This window comes from Myotis nattereri (assembly GCF_964212035.1).
Source record: "Myotis nattereri genome assembly, chromosome: X".
In the NCBI taxonomy this organism is placed as follows: Eukaryota; Metazoa; Chordata; class Mammalia; order Chiroptera; family Vespertilionidae; genus Myotis; species Myotis nattereri.
In genome coordinates this window covers 35,768,496-35,782,367 of record NC_138078.1, presented here as the reverse complement: position 1 = coordinate 35,782,367, position 13,872 = coordinate 35,768,496, and positions in this window count along the sequence as shown.

The window sequence follows — 13,872 nt, the reverse complement described above, 5'->3', positions numbered from 1 at the left end:
AAAAAGAAGAAACTGAGCGAGGGAAAGGTAATCTATTTGAAGAAGTAACAGCAGAAATTTTTTCTAACCTGGTGAAAGAATAAGTCAAACAAGTTCAGGAAGCTCGGAGAGTTCCAATCAAGATGTACCCAAACAGACCCATACCAATGCACATCATTGTTAAAATGGCAAAGCTAAAAGGCATGTTAATAAACAAAGAAAGATTTATCCGTGAGATCAAACAAGAAATAAAAAAATTACTTAGAAAAAATTAAAATAAATACACATCAAACCAAAAGTTATGTGACACAATGAAAACAGTCCTGAGAGGGAAATTCTTAGCACTACAGGCAATGTAGCAGGATACAAAATTAACTCCAAGAAATCTATGGCATTTTTACACAATATAGTGAACTTACACAAAAAGTGATTAAAAAAAAAAAACAATACCATTTTCCATTGCACACACATACACACATAAAAATTAAGATACCTAGGAATAAACTTAACTAAGGAGGCAAAAGAACTGTACTCAGAAAACTACAGGACACTGAAAAAAGAGATAGAGGAAGACATAAACAGATGGAAGAACATGCTGTGTTCATGGATTGATAGAATCAACATCATTAAAATGTCCATACTACCCAAAGCAATCTATAGATTCAATGCACTCCCTATTAAAATACCAAAGGCATATTTCACAGACCTAGAAGGAAGTCTCCAAAAATTGATCTGCAATAAAAATATATGGTGTTAAGAAAATTGGACAGATACATGCAAAAAATAAATAAATACATAAAATTAAATTAAAAAAGAAAGAAAGAAGAAACCATCAACAAATCAACAAGAAAGTCCACTGCATGGGAGAACATATTTACCAATGTTATCACCGATAAGGGTTTAATCTCCAACATTTATAGGGAACCAATACGACTTAACAAAAGGAAGATAAACAATCCAATCAAAGAATGGGCAAAGGACCTAAATAGACACTTTTCAAAAGAGGACATTCAGAAAGCCAAGAGACACATGAAAACATGCTCAAAGTCACTAATCATCCGAGAAATGCAAATCAAAACTACAATGAGGTACCATGTCACACCTGTCAGAATGGCTATCATCAACAAATCAACTAACAGCAAGTGCTGGAGAGAATGTGGAGAAAAAGGAACCCTCCTGCACTGCTGGTGAGAATTCAGACTGGTGCAGCCACTATGGAAGACAGTATGGAGTTTCCTCAGAGTTAAAAATGGAACTCCCATTTGACCCAGTGATCCCACTTCCAGGAATATATCCTAAGAAAACAGGGACACCAATCAGAAAAGACATATGCACCCCTATGTTCATAGTAGCACAGTTTACCATAGCTAAGAAATGGAAACAGCCTAAGTGCCCATCAGCAGATGAATGGATTAGAAAACTGTGGTACATCTACACAATGGAATACTATGCTGCTGTAAAAAAGAAGGAATTCTCACCATGTGCAACAGCATGGATGGAACTGGAGAGCATTATGCTAAGTGAAATAAGCCAGTGAATGAAAGAAAAATACCACATGATCTCACTCATTTATGGATAATAAAGACTATTATAAACTTATGAACAAAAATAGATACAGAGGCAGAGCAGCATCGAACAGACTGTCAAACTACAGCAGGAAGGCCAGGGAGGGCTGGGGGGTGGGGTGGGTAAGAGATCAACTGAAGGACTTGTATGCATGTATATATGCATAACCAAAGGACACAAGACACTGGGGGTTAAGGGAGGCCAGGGGAAGGTCAAGGGGGAAAAAAAGGAAACGTATGTAATACTCTTTGTAATACTTTAAGCAATAAAACAATTAAACATATATATATATATATATATATATATATATATATATATATGCAAAAAAGGAATATAATTCCATTAATAAACATTTTGAAAATCCTAAAAAAAAAAAGAAAAAAAAAGAAACTAGACCACCAACTTATACCATACACAAAAATAAACTCAAAATGGATAAAGGACTTAAATGTAAGACAGGAAACCATAAAAATCTTAGAGAAATCCACAGGCAGAAAAATATCAGATATATGTCAATATCCTCACCAATACAGCTTCTAGGGCAATGGAAACTAAAGAGAAAATAAACAAATGGGACTACATCAAAATAAAAAGCTTCTGCACAACAAAAGAAACTATCAACAAAATAACAAGAAAGCCCACTCTATGGGAGAACATATTTGTCAACATTATCAACGATAAGGATTTAATCCCCAACATTTACTGGGAACTCATACAACTTAACAAAAGGAAGATAAACAACTTAATCAAAAAATGGGCAACAGACATAATAGATATATTTTGAAAGACATACAGAAGGCCAAGAGACATATGAAAATATGCTCAAAGTCACTAATCATCTTAGAGATGCAAATCAAAACAACAATGAGGTACCATCTCACACCTGTCAGAATGGCTATCATCAACAAATCAACAATCAACAAGTGCTGGAGAGGATGGGGAGAAAAAGGAACCCTCTTTCACTGCTGGTGGAAATGCAGACTGGTGTAGTCACTGTGGAGGATAGTATGGAGTTTCCTCAAAAAACTAAAAATGGAACTCCCATTTGATCCAGTAATCCCACTTCTAGGAATATATCCAAAGAAACTAGAAACACCAATCAGAAAGGATATTCACACCCCTATGTTTATAGCAGCACAATTTACCATAGCTAAGATTTGGAAACTGTCTAAGTGCCCATCAGCAGATGAGTGAATTTAAAAACTGTGGTACATCTACACAAGGAATACTATACTCCTATGAAAAGGAAGGAACTCCTACCATTTGCAATACCATGATGGACCTGGAAAGCATTATGCTAAGTGAAATAAGCTAGTCAGAGAAAGATATATATCACATGATCTTACTCATTTGTGGAACATAATGAACAACATAAACTGATGAACATAAAACAGAACCAGAGACAGAGAAGCATCGATCAGACCACAAAACCTCAGAGGGAGTGCAGGGGAGGGTCGGGGGAAGGGGAGAGATCAATCAAAGGACTTGTATGAATGCATATAAGCATAATAAATGGACACAGACACCAGGAGGTTGAGGGCATGAGTGGGGGGCTGGAGGACAAGGAGGGTTAAGGACACATATGTAATACCTTAATCAATAAAGAAAATAAAAAAAAGAGAGAGAGACATTGATTAGTTGCTTCCTGCACAGACCCCAACCTGGGCTGGGGATGGATCCTGCCATCAATGTAAGTGCTTTTGTCTGTAATCAAACATGAGAACCCTCAGTCCATGGACAAATGTGCTAACCACTGAGAAAACTGGCTATGGAAACTTTCACCCCTCTTATTCAACATAATACTGGAAGTGGAAATGACAGTGATTAGACAAGAAAAAATAAATGGATTCAAAATTAGAGTAGAGAAATTAGAACTGTCATTACTCACAGACTAGAGGCCCATTGCAAGAAGATTCCTGCAAGAATAGGGCTTCCTGAGACCGCAGCTAAGCAGCAGGCTTCGATAACCCCTTCTCTGCTGCCTTGCTCCCTCACTTCACCACTTAGGCCTCAGCTCCCTCCCTTCTCTGCCACCTGGGCTCTCTCCGTTCTTCTTCTCCGCTTTGCTCCCTTGCCAGATCACGAATCCAAGGCCCAGATCCCCCGGGCAGCATCGCACGCTGCCGGCCCCGCCTCGCCGGGTCAGGGGTCCAGGGCCCAGGTCCCATGGGCAGCGTTGTGCACTGCTGGCCCCGCCTGCAGTATGCAAATTATCCGCCATCTTTGTTGGCGGCTAATTTGCATATCACACTGATTAGCCAATGGGAGGTGTAGCGAAGGTATGGTCAATTACCATGTTTGTTTATTATTAGATAGGATGGCATGATACTGTATATAGAAAACCCAAAAAACTCACACACACAAACAACTAGATCTAATAAATGAACTTGGCAAAGTAGCAGGAAACAAAATTAATATTCAGAAATTAATGGCAATTTTATACACCAATAATGAATGCTCAGAAACAGAAACTAAGAGAACAACTCAATTTACTATTGCAACAGCAACAAGAAAAAAAAAATAAAGTACCTAGGGATAAATTTAAGTAAGGAGGTAAAAGACCTGTACTTGTAAAACTATCAGACATTGTAGACAGAAATTGAGAAAGATACAAATAAGTAGAAGCATATACCATTTTCATGGATAGGAAGAATTTACATCATTAAAAAGTCTATACTATACAAAGCAATCTATTGATTCAATCCCATTACTATTAAAATACCAGCAGCATTGCCCAGCTAGCATGGCTCAGTAGTTGAGCATTGACCTATGAACCAGGAGGTCACAGTTCGATTCCAGGTTTGGGCACATGCTTGGGTTGTGAGCTCAATCCCCAGTAGGGGCATGCAGGAGGCAGTTGCTCAATGATTCTCTCATCATTGATATTTATATATCTCTCTCCCTCTCCCTTCCTCTCTGAAATCAATAAAAATATATTTTTTAAAAATACCAATGGCATATTTCACAAATCTAGAACAAATATACTCAAAATTTATAATGAGCCAATAAAGATTCCTAATAATCTCAGCAATCTTCAGAAAGAAGAACAAAGCAAGAGGTATCACATCTGATATTAAACTATACTAGAAGGCCTTTGTAATCAAAACACCATTACTGGCAAAGGAACAGGCATATAGATCAATGGAGCAGGATAGAGAGTCCAGGAATCAACCCACATGTTTATGGTCAATTAATTTTGACAAAGGAGGCAAGAGCATACAATGGAGTGAAGAAAGTCTCTTTAATAAATGGTGTTGGGAAAATTGGACAGGTATATTCAAAAAAATAAAACTAGACCACCACCTTACACCACACAGAAGAATAAACTCAAAATAGATAAAAGACTTAAATGTAAATCATGAAACCATAAAAATCATAGAAGATAACACAGGCAGCAAATCTCTCATACAAATAATTCTGCTGATATATCTTCTAGGGACAGGGAAACAAAACAAAAAATAAACAAATGGGACTACATCAAACTAAAAATATTCAGCACAGCCAAATTAACCATAAACAAAATGAAAGGGAACTCACTTTATGGGAAAATATATTTGCTAATGATACACCTGATAAGGTGTTATTTTCCAAAATATAAAAAGTATTTGCTCGCCCTAGCTGGTTTGGCTCAGTGGATAGAGTGTCGGCCTGCGGACTCAGGGGTCCCGGTTTTGTTCTGGTCAGGGACATGTACCTTGGTTGTGGGCTCATCCCCAGTGGAGGGTGTGCAGGAGGCAGCTGATCAATGTTTCTCTCTCATCAATGTTTCTAGCTCTCTATCCCTCTCCCTTCTTCACTGTGAAAAATCAATAAAATATATTTTAATAAAAAATATTTGCTCAACTTAACACCAAGAATACAAATAATCTCATTATAAATTTAGCAATATACCTGAATAGGCATTTCTCCAAACAGTACATGAAAAAATGCTCAATGTTATTAATCATCAGAGAGATGCAAATTTAAACCACAGTGAGGTATCACCTCACACCTGCCAGAACAACAGCCATCAATAAATCAACAACAAGTGCTGGTGAGGATGTGAAGAAAAGGGAGCCCTGGGAATGGGTTGGAATCAATCAGTGGGAATGCAGACTCATGTAGCCACTGTGGAAAATAATATGGAGTGAGATGGGCTGGACATGCCCTGGAGCCTTCCCGTGGTCCCTCCTCGGCTGGCCAACCTCCCGCATCCCTCCCCAACCCTGGTCCTGCACCAGTGGGGTCCCTCAGCCTGGCCTGCACCCTCTCGCAATCCAGGACCCCTCAGGATGTTGGAGACCCGGTTTCAGCCCTATCCCACAGGCTAGGTCAAGGGCCCCCACTGTTGCATGAATTTGTGCACCAGGCCTCTAGTATACTATATGACCACACTTATATATGGAATGTAATAAACATAATAAACTGGCAAACAAATAGAACAGAAGGCATGGGTGCATGGAATAGACTGATAATTATCAAAGGGAAGCATGGAGGAGGGGACTGTATTTAAAAAGGTGAATATATTAGCCAAAGAACATATATGCATAGTCCATGGACACCACCAACAGTGTGGTGATGGCCAGAGAGAGGGAGTGTGGGGGCTGGGTGGAGGTGGGCAAAGGGGGGAATCTTGGGGACATCTGTAATTATGTCAACAATGAAAATGTGATAATGATTTTATTTGCCAATATAATAGTATAACTAGACGTATAGTTTGATGGAATGAAAAATAAAGTTATCTCCTAATTACTTACCCTCCTTTCCAACTTTCTTTTATTTCTTTCTTTCTTTCTTCCTTTCTCTCTCTCTCTCTCTCTCTCTCTCTCTCTCTCTCTCTCTCTCTCTCTTGCCTTCTTTCTTTCTTTCCTTTGCTAGGCTTCCTTTTATTCTATCATTTTTTTTCTATAGTTCCATTAATTCTGTATATCTATTTGTTCTTTCTATAGTCGCCCTTTCTATCTCAATTTTAAAAATATTTTCCTTCTTGTTATTTGACATACAAAGCCCCCATTGATTTACAGAATTCCTTTACTCAGAATATAATAAATTCACAGACTATCATAAACTCTAAAATTCATAAACTCATGAAGCCATAAAAATAAAAATAGCAATAGCATCTAACTTCCCAATCTTAAAATGATACTCTGTGATATACTAGTATAGGGAAACCTCCTCTACTTGGAAAATTGTGGAATTTTAACTTGGAAGGTTTTATCTTCCTACTATAATTTGATGATGCCCAGACACAGTACATTTTTTTACAACACCTTGAAGAAACAAATACCTCGTTCTGATTAAGCACAGGGATATTATTAAGATCAGAAACAAATGATACAAGTATTATTTCATGGATCTTTATTTCTTAATAAGAAACTATAATAAAAATAACTGAAATAAAATATGTAAAACCCCCCAAGATTCCATCCTAAATAGCTTGTATATACATAAATTGGCTAAGTCAAAATTGTAGTGTATATTTGTTTATTAAATGTATTTTAATAATTTATGAAAAACTGAAAATGCTGTCTCTGATATTGGAAATATGCAAAAAAATGGGTTCAGCTCTGGACATTTATAGCAAAGAAAAACTAACAGAAAAATGCATAGAATCACACAAGGAAATTAACTTAGTTGCAGTTATGATTATTTGTACTTCCTTTCCCATATTTCATTCACCAAGGTCCAGTTTCAGTTTCACCATGAAAATCCTTTTGAAGTATGATTTGAAAGAGAGGTGCTCTTTTATTTTATTTTTTTAATATATATTTCTTTATTGATTTCAGAGAGGAAGGGAGAAAGAGAGAGAGATAGAAACATCAATGATGAGAGAGAATCATTGATTGGCTGCCTCCTACATACACCCCACTGGGGATTGAACCCGCAACGCAGGCATGTGCCCTTGGCTGGAATTGAACCTGGGACCCTTCAGTCTTCAGGCTGATGCTCTATCCACTGAGCCAGGCCAGCTAGGGCGAGAGGTGCTCTTTTATTTTTTAATATGAAAAGATGCAGAAAATATAAAAGTAGAAAATATTAAAAAGAACAAATTATAAGTAGCGAACTAAGAATAGGTACTAGGTGATTGAAAAAGTTCTCCCTGGGTGCACTTAGCATCAGAAACATCTGATTGTTTGGGCTTAGTGACCATTTTCACATGCACAGCATTCTCAATGGGTTATTCTCATTTGGGTTTTTTTGTTTTGTTTTAGTTTTTGTTTGTTTTTTGTTTGTTTGTTTTTTTTCCAAGGCTCCCAATTATATTTTTTTAAAAAATTGTTTTATTGCTTAAAGAATTACAAAGAGTATTACATATGTCTCCTTTTTTTTCCCCCTTGACCTTCCTCTGGCCTCCCCTACCACCCAGTGTCTTGTGACCATTGGTTATGCTCCTATGCATGCATACAAGTCCTTCGGCTGATTTCTTGCCCCCCACTCCTACCCCTCCCCAGCCTTCCCACTGTAGTTTGACAGTCTGTTCGATGCTTCTCTGCCTCTGTATCTATTTTTGTTCATAAGTTTATAATAGTCTTTATTATCCATAAATGAGTGAGATCATGTGGTATTTTTCTTTCATTCACTGGCTTATTTCACTTAGCATAATGCTCTCCAGTTCCATCCATGCTGTTGCACATGGTGAGAATTCCTTCTTTTTTACAGCAGCATAGTATTCCATTGTGTAGATGTACCACAGTTTTCTAATCCATTCATCTGCTGATGGGCACTTAGGCTTTTTCCAATTCTTACCTATGGTAAATTGTGCTGCTATGAACATAGGGGTGCACATATCCTTTCTGATTGGTGTTTCTGGTTTCTTGGGATATATTCCTAGAAGTGGGATCACTGGGTCAAATGGGAGTTCCATTTTTAACTCTGAGGAAACTCCATACTGTCTTCCATAGTGGCTGCACCAGTCTGAATTCTCACCAGCAGTGCAGGAGGGTTCCTTTTTCTCCACATTCTCTCCAGTACTTGCTGTTTGTTGATTTGTTGATGATAGCCATTCTGACAGGTGTGAGATGGTACCGCATTGTTGTTTTGATTTGCATTTCTCGGATGATTAGTGACTTTGAGCATGTTTTCATATGTCTCTTGGCTTTCTGAATGTCCTCTTTTGAAAAGTGTCTATTTAGGTCCTTTGCCCATTCTTTGATTGGATTGTTTATCTTCCTTTTGTTAAGTAGTATGAGTTCCCTATAAATGTCGGAGATTAAACCCTTATTGGTGATAACATTGGTAAATATGTTCTCCCATGCAGTGGGCTTTCTTGTTGTTTTGTTGAGGTTTCTTTTGTTGTGCAGAAGCTTTTTATTTTGATGTAGTCCCATTTGTTTATTTTCTCTTTAGTTTCCAATGCCCTAGGAGCTGTATCTATGAAGAAATTGCTTCAGCATATGTCTGAGATTTTGTTGCCTTTGGATTCCTCTAGTATTTTTATGGTTTCCCATCTTACATTTAATTCCTTTATCGATTTTGAGTTTATTTTTGTGTATGGTGTAAGGTGGTTTCATATTTTTGCAAGTATCTGTCCAATTTTCCCAACACCATTTATTGAAGAGACTGTCTTGACTCCATATTATGTTCTTGCATCTTTTGTCAAATATCAGTTGAGCGTATTGGTTTGGGTCGATTTCTGGGTTCTCTATGCTATTCCATTGAAATATATGTCTGTTCTTGTGCCAGTACCAGGCAGTTTTGAGAACAGTGGCTTTGTAATACAGCTTGCTATCTGGTATTGAGATCCCACCTACTTTGTTCTTATTTCTCAGGATAGCTGTGGCTATTCGGGGTCTTTTTTGATTCCAGACAAATTTTTGGAGAGTTCGTTCTCGGTCTGTGAAATATGCCATTGGTATTTTAATGGGGAGTGGGTTGAATTTATAGATTGCTTTTAGTAGTATGGGCATTTTAATGATGTTGATTCTACCAATCCATGAACAGTGTATGTTCTTCCATCTATTTATGTCTTCCTCTATCTCTGTTTTCAACATCCTGTAGTTTTCTGTGTAGAGGTCTTTTACCTCTTTAATTAAGTTTATTCAAAATCCAACACCCTTTCTTGATAAAAACTCTCAGCAAGGTGGGAATAGAAGGATCATACCTCAACATAATAAAAGCTATATATGACAAACCCACAGCCAACATCATACGCAATGGGCAAGAACTAAAACCATTTCCCTTAAGAACAGGAACAAGACAGGGATGCCCACTCTCACCATTCCTGTTTGACATAGTATGGGAAGTATTATCCATTGTGATTAGACAAGAAGAAGAAATAAAAGGCATCCAAATTGGAAAAGAAGTAAAATTGTCCTTATTCATAGATGATATGATATTGTACATAAAAAACCCTAAAGACTCCATCAAAAAACTATTAGACTTAATAAATGAATTAGGCAATGTAGCAGGATACAAAATTAATGCCAAGAAATCTATGACATTTCTATACACCAATAGTGAACTTACAGAAAGAGAGACTAAAAAAGCAATCCCATTTACCATCACACCAAAAATTAAGATACCTAGGAATAAACTCATTTGATTTTGTTTTTTAATAAATTTATCTCCTTAGGAGTTTGTTGAATGCCACATTGCTTTGAAAAAAATCAATGATTGTTAAATGTTAATTTAATCATATAACCTCAATCTGTTAGATGCATCTTCATGTTGATTTTCAAAAAAAAATCATAATAAAAACTGTCATATATTGCAAACAACTACTTATTTTTAAGCAACTAGGTTGCTTAATAAAATATTTAAAACGTTTCAACATCAAAAGAATAAACCAGCCAGAAACATAAAACAAAATTTTAAAAAAAAATTAGTTGGCAAAAACAAGTCTTTACCTGTCAGCCACTACCATTGTTATATTTTAAGTATCCAAAACCTTACAACCCGTTCTCAGTCAATGGACCCTGGGATAATTTAATGTGGTGAAAATGCCATAAAAACAAGGGAAGCACTTCAATGACAGAAGCAGTTAATGCAATACTGAAAATGAGTAACTGAGGAAACTTGTAACATTTGTGATGCAACCTCAAAAACTGAAGGTACTCTAAATTCCTCCAAAAATATGTATCATTTTAATATCCATTAAAATTCTATATTTCTGTTTCCAATCTTGTCAGAATTAACAAAGCTGTTTTTGATGACTTTCAGATTTTTCACATTGGATTTATATTGTATTGAAATTGGGTTCCACCATAATGATTCCCAATCATACTTCTTATAATTGCCCCTTTCAGTAAATTTTCCAATTCTCCTTAGTATGCCTCACTCTGTTAGTGGTGTTGGTAAGTGGTTACCTGCATAGTATTGATTGACTCAACAAACTCATTCATCAAATAGTTATTAACTGCCAACTATGTTAAACATTGAAGCATAGTTTAAGTATTTATTCAAAGTATTATACAAGAGTTCCCACATCTGGGAGAAGTGATCAGAATTTACTGTTCCAGTATATTGAAATGATTCTACTGTTTGTTCACAAACAAGCTAATCTTCTTGGACTCAATTTTACTATATGTGTAACAGAGGTTAAAGTGATTAAAAAAACAGCGTTTTTGAGAAGCAGGCAGCCATACAATGCTGGATCATAAAATCTTGTATAAAGTGACATGACTGACATTTTTTTTAAAGAAACAGAATAGAGTTGAAAATAGGACATAATGTTTTAAGGTTATACAGGTTTGTTAAACATTTCATTTTTAAGAAATATACATGCATTTTCATATTGTACAGTGGATATATATTTTATAATGAGTATGGTGTAAAATGTATTTTCTTAATGTGTGCATTAAAAATATTTCAGCCCTGACTGGTTTTGCTCAGTGGATAGAATGTCGGCTTGTGGACTAAAGGGTCTGGGTTCGATTCTCGTCAAGGGCATATACCTTGATTGCGGGCACATCCCCAGTAGTGAGTGTGCAGGAAGCAGCTGATCAATGTTTCCCTCTCATCAATGTTTCTAACTCTCTATCCCTCTCCCTTCCTCTCTGTAAAAAATCAATAAAATAAAAATATTTCAAAGCCCCTGAACTGGGGACTGAGGCAATCTAATATGTTAAATATTTTGTGAATTTTCTATTTGATATTTCATCCCAGTGAGTCTTCTGGAAGAATTGTGCTTTTCATCTGGATCAAGGTATCATGTTATTTTTCATATTGAAGTTGATAAAAAAATATATAAGGGCTAATGAAGAGATCATCCTTAGCTAATTAAACCTAATTGATACCCTGTTTCATTTTTATGACTTTTTAATTAAGGTAACATTGGTTTATAACATTGTATGTATCAGGTGTACAACATTATATTTCAATAACTTCCTATACTACAATGTGCTCACACTCCAAATTCTAGTTCCCATTAGTCACCATATACTTAACCCCCTTTACTCATATTGCCCTCCCCACACCATTCTTCACTGATAAGTACCAATATGTTGTTGGTATCTATAAGTTTATTTTTGTTTTGTTTGTTCATCCTTCCTCTTTTTGTTTTATTTATATTCCATGCATTAATGAACTAATATGATTTTTGTACTTTTCTGTCACACTTATTTAACTTAACACAATACCCTCAAGTTCCACCCATGTTGTTATAAATGACAATATTTCTTCTTTTTGTGGTTAAGTGGTATCCCATTGTTTATATGTACCACATTATCTTTATCCATTTGTTGGGCAACAAACACTTAGGTTGTTTCCATTTCTTGGCTATTGTAATAGACACAGGGATGAATATATACTTTCAATTCCATTTTTTCATGTTCTTCGGATAAATACCCAGAAGCGAAATAGTTGGATCATATAGTAGTTTTTTCTTGCCTTTTTTTTTTTGAGGAATGTCCATATTGCATTCCATAGTGGTTGCACCAATTTACATGCTAGAGTTTCCTTTTCTCCACTTTCTCAGCAAAACTTCTTAATTCTTGTTTCTTTTACAATACCCATTCTAATGGTGTGAGGTGTTACCACATTGTGGTTTTGATTTGTATCTCCCTAATAATTAGTGATATTGAACATTTTTTCATGTGCTTATTGCCTATCTGTATGTAGTCTTTGGAAAAATGTTTATTCAGGACTTCTGCCCATTTTTAATTAGATTGTTTTTCATTTACTGAGCTATATGTATACATTTTGGATACTAACCCCTTATCAAAAATATCAAATGCAAATATCTTCTTAGAAGTTGCCTCTTCATTTTATTGATGGTTCCCTTTGCTCTGCAAAGACTTTTTAGTTTGATGCAGTCTCATTTGGTTATGTTTGCTTTTACTTTTCCTTTGAGTCAAGTCCACAAAATCTTTTCTAATATTGATGTCAAGGAGCTTACCACCTGTTTTTTTTTCCTCTTAGGAGATTTATGGTTTCAATTTTTATATTAAAGTCTTTGCTCCATTTTGATTTAATCCTTTTATGGTGTCAGATAGTGGTCTAGTTTCATTGTTTTTCGTATGGCAATCTAGTTTTACCAATACAATTAGAGTATTTTTACTCTCCATTGTATGTCTTTAGCTCCTTTGTTGGAAATTAGGTTTTCATATGTTTGCAGGTTTATTTCTGGCTCTCAATTCTGCTCCATTGATTTTAGTGTCTGTTTTATGGAAATAAAATATTGTTTTGATAATTATAGCTTTGTAGCATGGTTTGAAATTGTTACCTTAGCTATCCAACAGTCGGAGGGTGGGCCTGGCTAGCCTCTTCAGAGGGCCAGGTGCACAGGGTCTGTGCAGAAGACATTGGCAAGCTTGGATCCAGGAGTGTCCCACAGACTCCAAAGAGCTCTCCTGGATTCGCAGGTACCATGTGCAACATCAGGAGGTGGGCTAAGGGCTGTTGAATCTCCAGGCTTTCTGATGGAAGGTCTTGCAGTCCCTCCCTGTCTACAACCGTAGATACACATGCAGTACTGGAGTCTCTCCCATTGGCCAAGATTGCACAGAGGGAGGTATTCAGCTGAGTTTGCACAAGAAAGTAGTGATGGAAAGACAACAACCAAGGGCAGCAAGAAACAACTGAGAAGGCTGGAATAATAGAATTCACATCAAACTTTGAGAACAGGGTTCTACTTTACTTTTCTAGCATAATTGGACATCAATTTAATAATTATGTTAACATTTATTATAATAACAATTAACATTTGTTATTCACTAACTATTTTAAACACTGTTCTAAGTATTTTACATATATTTTATTTAATATTCACAGCAGTCATAAGAGGTAGGTATAATTTTAATTCCTATTTACAGATGAGAAAACTGTGGCACATTAATTATTTATTCATCATATATTAACTACAAGACACAACGATAAGCATTAAAGATTCAAAATGAGTTAAGAAATTGT